The sequence below is a fragment of the Bos mutus genome, chromosome 7 (genome assembly GCF_027580195.1).
Source record: "Bos mutus isolate GX-2022 chromosome 7, NWIPB_WYAK_1.1, whole genome shotgun sequence".
Classification (NCBI taxonomy): domain Eukaryota; kingdom Metazoa; phylum Chordata; class Mammalia; order Artiodactyla; family Bovidae; genus Bos; species Bos mutus.
This window is the reverse complement of record NC_091623.1, coordinates 48,253,122-48,265,281: the sequence shown is the minus strand read 5'-3', so window position 1 is coordinate 48,265,281 and position 12,160 is coordinate 48,253,122. Positions and strand designations below refer to the sequence as shown.

At 50.5% G+C, this 12,160-nt stretch overlaps 1 protein-coding gene across 2 annotated transcripts in view; it reads right to left on the bottom strand.

Annotated features, from left to right (window-relative positions):
- WNT3A (Wnt family member 3A) overlaps positions 1 to 12,160 on the bottom strand; it is a 72,647-nt gene that overhangs the window by 49,952 nt on the left and 10,535 nt on the right. The gene's annotated exons all lie outside the window — the stretch shown is intronic.

Sequence of the window (12,160 nt, the reverse complement as noted above, 5' to 3'; positions counted from 1 at the left end):
GTCTTTGTTCTTTAATATGCTGTCTAGGTGTCATAGCTTTCCTTTCAAGGAGCAAGTGTCTTTCAATTTCATGGCTGCAGTCCCTGTCCGCAGTAATTTTGGAGCCCAAGAAAGGAAAATCTGTCACTGCTTCCACTTTCCCCCTTCTGTATGCCATGAAGTGATGGGACCAGATGCCATGATCTTAGTTTTTTGAATGTTGAATTTCAAGCCAGTTTTTTCACTCTCCTCTTTCATCTTCATCAAGAGGCTCTTTAGTTCCTCTCTGCTTTCTGCCGTTAGAGTGGAGTTAGAGATGGGGCACCCTGAAGGAGGGCATGGCAACCCACTCCAGTATTCTTGCTTGGAGAATCCCATGGACAGAGCAGCCTGGTGGGCTACAGTCCATGGGGTCACCAAGAGTCAGACATGACTGAAGCGACTTAGCACACACACACACACACACACACACAGATGGGGCACAGCAGTGGGTAAATAAATCATATAGGTGAAAATCACTACTGAACTCATGCCCACCATTCCAGCAGGCTTTTGGCTATTTACTCAGCAGATATAAAAGCTTATGTACACAATAAGATGTGCTCAAGAATATTCACAGGGCTGTGATCATCAGAGAAAAACTTGGAAACCACCAAAGGAGGCATCCACAGAAGCATGGATGAACAGTGTTGACTCTTGCAGAGGAATGCTACATGGAAATAGGAGTGGTCTGCTGCTGCAAAGGTCAGGGATCTCCCTGGCAGCGAGCTTAAGAGAGACCTGATACAGTGTGGGTGACCACGAATCCTCTGATGGAGACCAAGGCCCAGCAACACCGTGGATAGATACAGAAATCAGGATAGTTTCCTCATTCTCAGGGGAGGTCTGGCCTGACCGAAAGGCGGCATGAGAAAATGTATCTCAGGCTGTGCTTTGCCAAATGGTTCCCACTCACCACATGTGCCAATTTAATTTAAGCAAAATGACAAAAAATGAGAGAAAAGTTTGGTTTCTTAGTCACACTAGCTAGACATGACCTGTGGTTACCATGTTGGATGGTTAGATATAAGAACATTTTGGTCCCTGTGGAAAGTTCTACTGGACTACTAGGGTCTGGGGTGAAGGAAGTGCTCTGTGTTTGATGGGGCTGTTGGTTACACACATGTTTATGTGTCGCAACTGATTGAAATGTAGTCATGTTACTATTCGTGATTGTTGTTCAGTCACTCAGTTGTGTCAGACTCTCTGCAACCCCATGGACTGAAGCATGTCAGGCTTGCTTGTCCTTCACTATCTCCTGGAGTTTGCTCAAACTCATGTCCATTGAGTCAATGGTGCCATCCAACCATCTCATCCTCTGTCATCCCCTTCTCCTCCTGCCCTCAATCTTTCTCAGCATCAGGGTCTTTTCCAATGAGTCAGCTCTTTGCATCAGGTGGCCAAAGTATTGGAGCTTCAGCTTCAGCATCAGTCCTTCCAATGAATATTCAGGGTTGATTTCCTTTAGGGTGGACAGGTTTGATTACCCCTTGATTTCAGAGGAAGAACCATCTGGCTCTTTCCAGGGCAGAGGGAATGAGCTTCCCCAGCCCCATGGTGACACGCTGTTGTATCTGCCCAGTTGGATGGATAACCCATGATTCTGTCATCTGTGGGAGCATCTGTGTTTGTAGGGTGATGGGCTCTTGTCAGTAGAGCTCTGCTTGGCTCCTGTGTCTCAATGCTTCCTTCACCCCTGGGTGGAAGCTCCATGTGAATGACTGTGTGGCCACTGCTACTTTTTGGGGCCATCTGTTGAAGCCTGCCTCCCATCAACCACGGATATCACAAAGGCTCTTCAGGGTCTCTCAGAAAGGGCCATGAGAATGGTAGGAGAAGACCAATGCACGGGAGGCCCTGTGGACCTAGGAGGACCACTGGGTGTGGGGTGGCTCTGTGCTTTCTTCCTTGGTCTCCAGAGATCTGCTCACTCTCTGGGCAGTACAGGTGTTGCCCGTGCTCACCCGGCCTTTAGCCACAGCGCTCTCTCCTCCTCCAAGTGTCCCATCTCCTCCTCCCACTGGGGTTTCTGCTGTGGTGTGGCCCAGACCCCTCTGCCTGGCAAGATGGTCCCTGCTTATCTGGTAGGTTTCTCTGGTCGGATTCAGGTGGAAATGTCTGTTTCCCTTTCCTTTATTTGGTGGCTGACTTTGTGAACATTTCAGCTGGACCCACAGAGTTTCCTCTTGTTCAGCATCTGCTCTCTCCTGGAGGGTTAGGCATGCCTAAGAACATGGGACAGAGGCTTCTGTGTTCCTCAGCAAGCCGCACACCTGTACTATGATGCTTTCAGTAAATCCCACTCTGAGTCTAACCCAGATCCATCCTTCTGTGGTGAGAATGAGAGGAAACAGGAATCACCGTTTCTCAGAGAAACAAACCTACCCTCTGGAAATACAAATCAGACCCTAACATCTTTCCCTCTTTGTCTCCAAAATCTCCAGAGGCCGCCTTGCCTCAAGGCACACAACCCTGCCCTTCAGCACCCAGAGACGCTTCATTGGATGACTCGGAGAGAACACCTCCTCATTGCACAGTCCTGTGAGATCTGTCCTGTGAGATCTGTCCAGCTCCATCCTCTCACACTCTGCCAGCCCCCTGCTTCTGCCGCACCAGGCTCTGGCACAGTTCCTGTCTCTACCCATCTCTCCGTCAATGTGGGAATTTGTCCCACGAATCTTTGTGGCCACAGTTCAGCTCAGTTCAGTCACTCAGTCGTGTCTGACTCTTTGCGACCCCATGGACTGCAGCACGCCAGGCCTCCCTGTCCATCACCAACTCCCAGAGTTTACTCAAACTCATGTCCATGGAGTCAGTGATGCCATCCAACCATCTCATCCTCTGTCATCCCCTTCTCCTCCCGCCTTCAATCTTTCCCAGCATCAGGGTCTTTTCAAATGAGTCAGTTCTTCGTATCAGATGGCCCAAGTATTGGAGTTTGAGCTTCAGCATCAGTCCTTCCAATGAACATTCAGGGCTGATTTCCTTTAGGATGGACTGGTTGGACCTCCTTGCAGTCCAAGGGACTCTCAAGAGTCTTCTCCAACACCACAGTTCAAAGGCATCAATTCTTCGGCACTCAGCTTTCTTTATAGTCAAACTCTCACATCCATACACGACTACGGGGAAAATCATAGCCTTGACTAGACGGACCTTTGTTGGCAAAGTAATGTCTCTGCTTTTTAATATCCTGTCTAGGTTGTTCATAGCTTTTCTTCCAAGGAGTAAGCATCTTTTTATTTCGTGGCTGCAGTCACCATCTGCAGTGATTTTGGAGCCCAAAAAGATAAAGTCTGCCACTGTTTCCAGTGTTTCCCCACCTATTTGCCATGAAGTGATGGGACCAGATGCCATGATCTTAATATTTTCTGAATATTGAGCTTTAAGCCAACTTTTTCACTCTTCTCTTTCACTTTCATCAAGAGGCTCTTTAGTTCCTCTTCACTTTCTGCCATAAGGGTGGTGTCATTTGCATATCTGAGGTTATTGATATTTCTCCCGGCAATCTTGATTCCAGCTTGTGCTTCATCCAGCCCAGCGTTTCTCATGATGTACTCTGCATAGAAGTTAAATAAGCAGGGTGACAATATACAGCCTTGACGTACTCCTTTTCCTATTTGGAAGCAGTCTGTTTCTATGTCCAGTTCTAACTGTTGCTTCCTGACCTGCATACAGATTTCTCAAGAGGCAGACAAGGTGGTCTGGTATTCCCATTTCTTTGAGAATTTTCCAGTTTGTGGTGACCCGTATAGTCAAAGGCTTTGGCATAGTCAATAAAGCAGAAATAGATGTTTTTCTGTAACTCTCTTGCTTTTTCAATAATCCAACGGGTATTGGCAATTTGATCTCTGGTTCCTCTGCCTTTTCTAAAACCAATTTGAATATTTGGAAGTTCACGGTTCACATATTGTTGAAGCCTGGCTTGAAGAATTTTGAGAATTACCTTATTAGCATGTGAATGAGTACAATTGTGTGGTAGTTTGAGTATTCTTTGGCATTGCCTTTCTTTGGGACTGGAATGAAAACTGACCTTTTCCAGTCCTGTGGCCACTGCTGATTTTTCCAAATTTGCTGGCATATTGAGTGCAGTACTTTCATAGCATCATCTTTTAGGATTTGAAATAGCTCAACTGGAATTCCATCACCTCCACTAGCTTTGTTCATAGTGATCCTTCCTAAAGCCCACTTGACTTCACATTGCAGGATGTCTGGCTCTAGGTGAGTGATCATATCATTGTGATTATCTGGGTCATGAAGATCTTTTTTGTATAGTTACTCTGTGTATTCTTGAAGGAGAATATCCCACGTGGGGTAGGAGATACCCCATGCCCAAGGGCAAAGAAGAAGCCCCAGCAAGATGGTAGGAGGGGCGAATTCATCTTTAGAATCAAACCCCATTCCCATCAGAGACGCTCAGAGGGCTCAAACAAACCTTGTGTGCACCAGGACCCAGGGACCCCACAGAGACTGAGACAGAACTCTGTGTCCACACAGAGTCCCTTTTATCCCCCACAATGCCCCTGCCATCCTGTGTGAGCATCACCATCTATACCTCCCCACTGCAGCACTTATGCAGTCCTATATTCAGTTAGCTGGCTGAGGAGAGGGCAACTTCTTGAAGTCCTGAACACAGGGTTTCCCAAGTTTGGTATCCTCTCATCCTGTGCCCATTCTGCCCACTGTTTCTGGGCAACCTCTATCCTGGGCAACCTCTATCCTGGGCTTGCTCTTCCTTCCTGATCAAGTGCATCTCTTACGAGTTAAAACCTATCTTTCCCTGGGGAATGTCCACGACACCATGCATCCACGGGCTCAAGTGGAGCTGAGCCTTCTTTTCATGGGTGGCCATCTCTAGCGCCCCCATTTCTAGGGAAAACCTGAAGCCTCCAAACCAGACTCCGGGTCTCCTGGGTCCCTCTCACATCTGTGCCCTAATATCTGACACGCCCCCCTGGGTGCAGTCTCCATCCTGTACATCCTCATGCCAAAACCCAGCCATGACCTCACAGCACATATCACAGACATCCCCATGGCCCTGCCTGAGTCTGTATTCCTGGAGTGGCATTCCAACTGTGGGGCTGGCTTGTTCCCTCACTTCTTCCTTCATTACCTGCAGAGCGTATTGAATCCTGGGTGCCTGAGGCCTGACCCTCCCCAGCTTTCTCCCACACCCACCCCAAGGTCTGGGACCACAAGGTTTTCAGAAAGGGCAGCCCTCTTCTCTCACCCAGCTGTGAGGTCTCTCCTCTCTAGGCAGTATTCTGTGGTCTGAGCCTCGCTGTCCTGCACCCTGTCCTGCACAGACGGCTCTGAGCGGAGACTGCAGGGGCTCCGGTTTGTCTCTCTGGGACCCCTGTGCTGACCGAGGTGTTTGGCTTCCTGATGGACCAGCATGGGCCGGACGCACAGATGGGAGGATGGGGGAAGCTGGCACTTGGACTGAGAGGTGGCATGCAGGCCAGGGTCAGCAGTCTCTGCTCTCGAAGGCCCCCAGTGGGCAGGGTGAGGACTTCAGGGGGGAGAGGATGGGCTAGCTCTGCCCAGTCCAGGCTGAGTTCAGATGTCCAGGATGGGTTGGTGAGGGTCAGCGGGTGAGGTAGACTGCATCTAACCTGCATGCCCTCTGCCACGCTCCGTCTGAGATTTTGCAGATAACCTGCCACTTCCCTGGTGGCTAAGGTGGTAAAGAATCCACCAGCAATGCAGGAGACCTGGGTTCAAGTCCTGGATTGGGAAGATCCCCCAGAGAAGGGAATGTCAACCCACTCCAGTGTTCTTGCCTGGAGACCCATGGACAGAGGAGCCTGGTGAGCTAGAGTCCATGGGATTGCAAAGAGTCAGACATGACTGAGCAACTAACGGTTCCCTTCACTTCCCACTTATAAATCAGAGGGCGAAACTCCTCGGACCTTGGTTCTCTTTCAGAACATTGTCACCTCCACCACCTCCCCGACTTACTTCAGCCAATATCTGTGCCTTCTCACCCACTGAGACATCCCTGTCCTGGCCCCGGTGACCACTCTGCCTATACCGGCATATGTGGCTGGCTCTGACTGCTCCTGGCTCAGGTTGACCATCCGTTTCCACCGAGTGGTACCTCTCACAGTGACCCTGGCACCCCACTCCAGTATTCTTGCCTGGAAAATCCCATGGATGGAGGAGCCTGGTAGGCTACAGTCCATGGGGTTGCAAAAAGTTGGACACAGCTGAGTGACTCCACTTTCTTTTACTTTATCTTTGGTTGTGCTGGGTCTTCATTGTTCTGAGTGGGCTTTCTCTAGTTGCAGCAAGTGGGGGCTATTGTCTAGTTACAGCACGTGGGTTTCTCACTGCAGTGGCTTCTCTTGCTGCAGAGCATGGGCTCCGGGGTGAGCAGGCTTCCTTAGCTGTGGCTCGTGAGCTCTAGAGTGCTGGCTCAGGAGTTGTGGGGCAACAGTCTATCTGCCCCGCAGCACGTGGGATCCTCCCGGACCAGGGATTGAACTGGTGTCGCCTGCATTGCAAGGTGGATTTTTAACCACTGGACCACCAGGGATTTTTTAAGCAGGAACGAGCTGTCACTCCAGGCGAGGCTGCCCTGATCAGCTCTGGCTCTTCCACTCTGATTCAGAATGTTTTGCACCCATGTGTTCCACATTTTGACGCTCCACATGGGATGTGATTTGCAAACAAGTGTTGAACTCTAGTTAATGATGAGCCAAAGTCTTCCAGAGAAGGCAATGGCACCCCACTGCAGTACTCCTGCCTGGAAAATCCCATGGATGGAGGAGCCTGGTGGGCTGCAGTCCATGGGGTCACTATGGAGAAGGCAATGGCACCCCACTCCAGTACTCTTGCCTGGAAAATCCCATGGATGGAGGAGCCTGGTGGGCTGCAGTCCATGGGGTCGCTAGGAGTCGGACGCGGCTGAGCGACTTCACTTTCACTTTTCACTTTCGTGCATTGGAGAAGGAAATGGCAACCCACTCCAGTGTTCTTGCCTGGAGAATCCCAGGGACGGGGGAGCCTGGTGGGCTGGCATCTATGGGGTCGCACAGAGTTGGACACGACTGAAGCGACTTAGCAGCAGCAGCAGCAGCCAAAGTCTTCAGGGAAAGAGTGGATTGAGGTCACATAAAAACACGCAGTGAATAGGTGGGTGAATAGAACGGATGGTGAGGTATGGAATACACTGGGTCAAGCGAAATGTGCTTTGTGCGTACATAGACGCTCTTTATTCAAGTCCTGCATCTTTTTGGATGTTTGAATGCTTCCTGATGGAACATTAGGGTAGGGTTTGCCCTTCGTGGCTCTGGTCTTTGAGCCTTTCTGAAGGGGGCTGTCTCCTGAGGTTCGTGGGGTTCTCTCCTTCTCTTCTGTTGCTGGCAGCCAGGCTCAAACCGGAGAAGGGATGAAGAGGGTCTGTCTGAAGGAAAATCCACTCAATTGATTTCTGAGTGGATTTCTTTTTACTGGCTGAATGTACTTGGAGACTCAGAACAAGTGGAAAAACAAAGGGCCACTTAATTCAGACAGAAAAAGAAAAGCAGACTCTGTCTGTCCTCACCAGTCCCAAGGTGCTTGTCCCCTGCCAGATGCCAGATGCCGGGGCTCACTGTGGGTGGGGGCTGAGCTGCCTATCCCCAGAACCCCACAGCCTGTACCCACCTGGGCCCTCCCCACCTCTCCCCATCCTGCCAGGGGAAAGCAGAGTGGGGCTCCCGAGTTCACGGCTTCTCCCCAGGCTCGTCCCAAGGTTGCGGTGCTGGGTTAGCGTCCCCTGCCCCTGCCTTCTCCGGGCCATCTTCCCATTCAGGTCCCATATTACCAGTCCCCAAGCAAGGCCAGAGTACTGGCAGCCAGCTCCCAGCCCAGAGGCCACGCCCCTGTTCTGGCCTCCACCAATCCCAGCTGGATCCCTCTTCCACCCACACTAAACCTGATGGCCCCTTAAGTTCCTTGAATTATTTCCAGAAAGGTTCCTCTGTCCCAGAGCTGGGCAACCAAGAGAATCCTGGTGATGCAGACCCTGCCCACATAGGGCAGAAAGTTGGGGGGTCCTGTCAGACATGGGAGGACTCTGTGTGTGGGAGAAATGGGGCAGAGAAAGGTCACAGGGGCCCAACTGATGTCACTGAATTTTGGGTGAGCCTTCAAGGATAAATTGGTTCATAAAAACTTAAATTGAATATCCAAAGTGTATTCACTAACCTTACTGTGGTAATCGTTTTGCAATATATACATCATTATTTCATGGACAGACATCAGATAATTGCATTGTACACCTTAACCTTCAGTTCAGTTCCGTTCAGTGGCTCAGTCGTGTCCGACTCTTTGCGACCCCATGAATCGCAGCACGCCAGGCCTCCCTGTCCATCACCAACTCCTGGAGTTCACTCAGACTCACGTCCAGCGAGTCAGTGATGCCATCCAGCCATCTCATCCTCTGTCGTCCCCTTCTCCTCCTGCCCCCAATCCCTCCCAGCATCAGAGTCTTTTCCAATGAGTCAACTCTTCACATGAGGTGGCCAAAGTATTGGAGTTTCAGCTTTAGCATCATTCCTTCCAAAGAAATCCCAGGGCTGATCTCCTTCAGAATGGACTGGTTGGATCTCCTTGCAGTCCAAGGGACTCTCAAGAGTCTTCTCCAATGCCACAGTTCAAAAGCATCAATTCTTCAGCGCTCAGCCTTCTTCACAGTCCAACTCTCACATCCATACATGACCACTGGAAAAACCATAGCCTTGACTAGACGAACCTTTGTTGGCAAAGTAATGTCTCTGCTTTTCAGTATGCTATCTAGGTTGGTCATAACTTTTCTTAACATAACTTTTCTTTTCATTATGTAGCCTTAACCTTACACAATGTTATATGTCAACTGTATCTCCATAAAGCTGGAATAAAACTCCAAACTGGACATGTGCTATCTTCTCAACACTCCCAAGATTCAAATTTCTAATCTGAGGAGGAGGTAGGTACCCTCAGTCAGTTAATACTTGGAAGATGAAGATTTGTAACTCCTTCCTCCCATAATCTTCTGGGAGGAGGTGGAAGGTGCATTGACCTGGGGCTGGGGGCTGGACAGGTTGGTGGGGAGCAGCATCCACCAGGACTCTGGGCCCCAGACCCCGGAACAACCATGCGCTGTCCCGTTTAAGGGTCTCTCCAGGAACTAGAGACAGCTTAGTGGGAGAGGGGATGCTGTAAACTGAGAAGTGCTGCTACTGTAGGGTGCCACCACCTCGGTGCTCTGTGCTCCCCAAACTCTCAGAGCACACAGAATGCAATAACACCAAATGCAGCCAGGACTCCTGCGTCAGATCCTGGAGTAGAGAAGGATGTTCACGGAGAGACTGCCGAAGTCAGCCTGTGTTTGGCTGTGCACTAGCAAGGTCTCCATCCTGATAAACGGATTATGTGAGATGTGAGCACTTGGAGAAGGAGGTTTGGCCTGTAGAAACTCTCTGCTCTATAGTTAAGTCATCATCCCAGACCCAGGTGGAGAAGAAAGCAACAGTTATAAGCAAACAAGCAGACTGACATCGGGTTACAACAACAGGGAACAAGCTTGTGGTTCAGGACCATGAGTTTCTTTACTGAGTCTACATGGTGGGCTGAGGGCTCGACTCCATTTTGTAATCTCTGCACCAACTGCCATCATCCTCTGAGACAAAAGTGCCTGCTTTCCCCTGGTGATAGCATCCCAGAAAACCACAAAGGCTGTTGCAGTTGGTCATCTCCATTCATAACTGAAGGTGAGTTTGACTGCAGTTAGTGGTGGGGACAAATAAAGATATCATTTTCTTGTCCCGGGGGACTGGCACCCAGAGGGAAATGGCCCAGTAGCATTTGGGAAGGGACATGTGATTTGAGCTTCCCCGGTGGTGTTAGTGGTAAAGACCCTGTCTGCAAACACAGGAGATGTAAGAGACATGGGTTCGATCCCTGGGTCAGGAAGATCCCCTGGAGCGGGGCATGGCAACCCACTCCAGTATTCTTGCCTGAAGAGTCCCCTGGACAGAGGAGCCTGGTGGGCGATGGTCCATAGGGTCACAAAGGGTTGGACATGAATGAAGCCACTTGGCACACACACATGTGGTTTGAGGGGATGGGACAGAGAACGGCTGTGCATACCTTGAAGGAGGTGGTTGCTCTCCTGCTCTCCTACCCAGCAAGTCCAGATTCTCACAAGGCCTCAAGAGTACCCACCTTCCTGTCTGGGACTGTGAATACAGACAGAGTACACTTGCTATATCTGCCAGACATGCAGTGGAAAGCAGACACAAATCAGGGCCACCAATCTGGGTTAATCTAACCACAGTATGCTTTCAAAGCAGAGCCTTCACCTGGTAGCAGAAGTCAGAGACATCAACAGCCTCTGAAGCTGTTGCTGGCTCTGAGATGAAGGTGCTGCATTCCGAGACCATAAAGTAGCCTCGAGGAGCTGAGAACCACCCTGGCAGACAGCTGCAAGAACATGGAGACCGCAAGGACCAGAATTTGACAGCTGGGAGAAAATTTGTTGCCAGATTGGCCAACACTTTGATTTTGGCCTCTAGACACCATGAGCAGGAAACCCAGGCAAACCACCAAGATCTCTGACCTGCAGAGCTGTGAACTAACGCACAGGTGCTGTGTGAAGCCGTAACTCTGGTCATTTGTTACTCAGCAAAGACTAAATATTCCCCATCTGTCCTCTGCTCATGCTGGCTCTTTTCTCTTGCCCTCAAAGCTGCTCAGGCCAGGAGGAACAGAACTTCACAGGGAGGCGGCCCCTCCAGGTTCAAGCCACCGCCGCCTTCAAGGGCTGGTCACCACAACCTTTAGACAGCTCTTCCCTTCCTCCCCCTCCTCTGCCTCTGTCCCGAGCACCACCCCTCCTCAGGGACCCACCACCACTCTCCTGGAGGCTGGTTACTTCTTTACAAGCCCCTGGAATCTTTTCTTCCTCCATAAGCCGAGCTGCTTATCTGGCCCACCTGCCCCACCAGCATCACCTGTGTGGTCCTGCGCCTGGCCCTGCGCCTGGCCCTGCCTACTATATGAGTCTCTCCAACCTATGCAACCTGGTCAGTGGAATCCCAGGGAATCTCCTGGACCAAGAAGCTGGGGGTAGAGAAAGACACCTGACCAACATCAATGAGTTAACTTAGCAGGATGGGGTTATGGCACGTTGGTTTCCCCTTTCCAGTATGCTATTATGCTCTTAAAACATTAAATACCAGTACATACAAGATAACATTTATGAACAGTTATCTTGGTGAGCGTGGGCCACCACAACAAGGAGCATAGATTGAGGGGCTGAAACAGCGAACATTCATTTCTCACAGTCCTCAGGTGAGGCTGTGGACGTGATGGGGTTCTGGTGAGGGGCTCTGGGTTCACAGCTGGCCAGCTCCTTGCTGTGCCCTCATACGGCAGACAGAGAACTCTGATGTCTTATCTTCTTCTTTTAAGGAAACTATTCTCATCATGGGGACTCCACCTTCATGACCTTAGCTAACCCCAATTACCTCCCAGAGGCCCCACCTCCTAATACCATCACACTGAGGGGTTGGAGGATCAACGTATAAATCTGGGGGAACATGAACATGCAGTTTATGACAGAGAGTAAGGTAAATGTCATGTTTATGAACAAACCCCACACAGAAACCACTAAACCCAAAGACACAGAACACTGTGGGGCTCCTGCATTTGATATGACACTGTTTCTAGCATGAAACTGTCACTGAGGGGCAACGTGTGTGGTGGCTCCCATCTGCCCCCTGGCTGGTCCACGCTGCCTGTTGTGTGGCCTTTGCACCCTGGTTTCCCAGCCAACACACTAGGCAGCTGGAGGCAGAGCAGGGCACTCTGAGGGTGGCCCTGGGCTGGCAGCACGTGTGCCAGGGAACTTGTCAGACGTGCAAGCTCCCCGGCAGCACTGCCCCAGACTTGCTGAATCAGAACCTCGGGGCCAGTGCCCTGCTTTGACAGGCCCTTCAGGGGCTTCTGTCTCTTGCTCGCATTTGAAAACCACTGATTCTGGGGTCACTGAAGGTGAGCCTGACTTTGAGTCCCAGGACTTTGAGTCCAGGGAGCCTCCTGAGGCTTCAAGTCCAAACCCTTTGGTTTGGCAGTCAAAGTTTCCTTTGATTTTTGCTTCTAAATCCCAAGGCTTCCA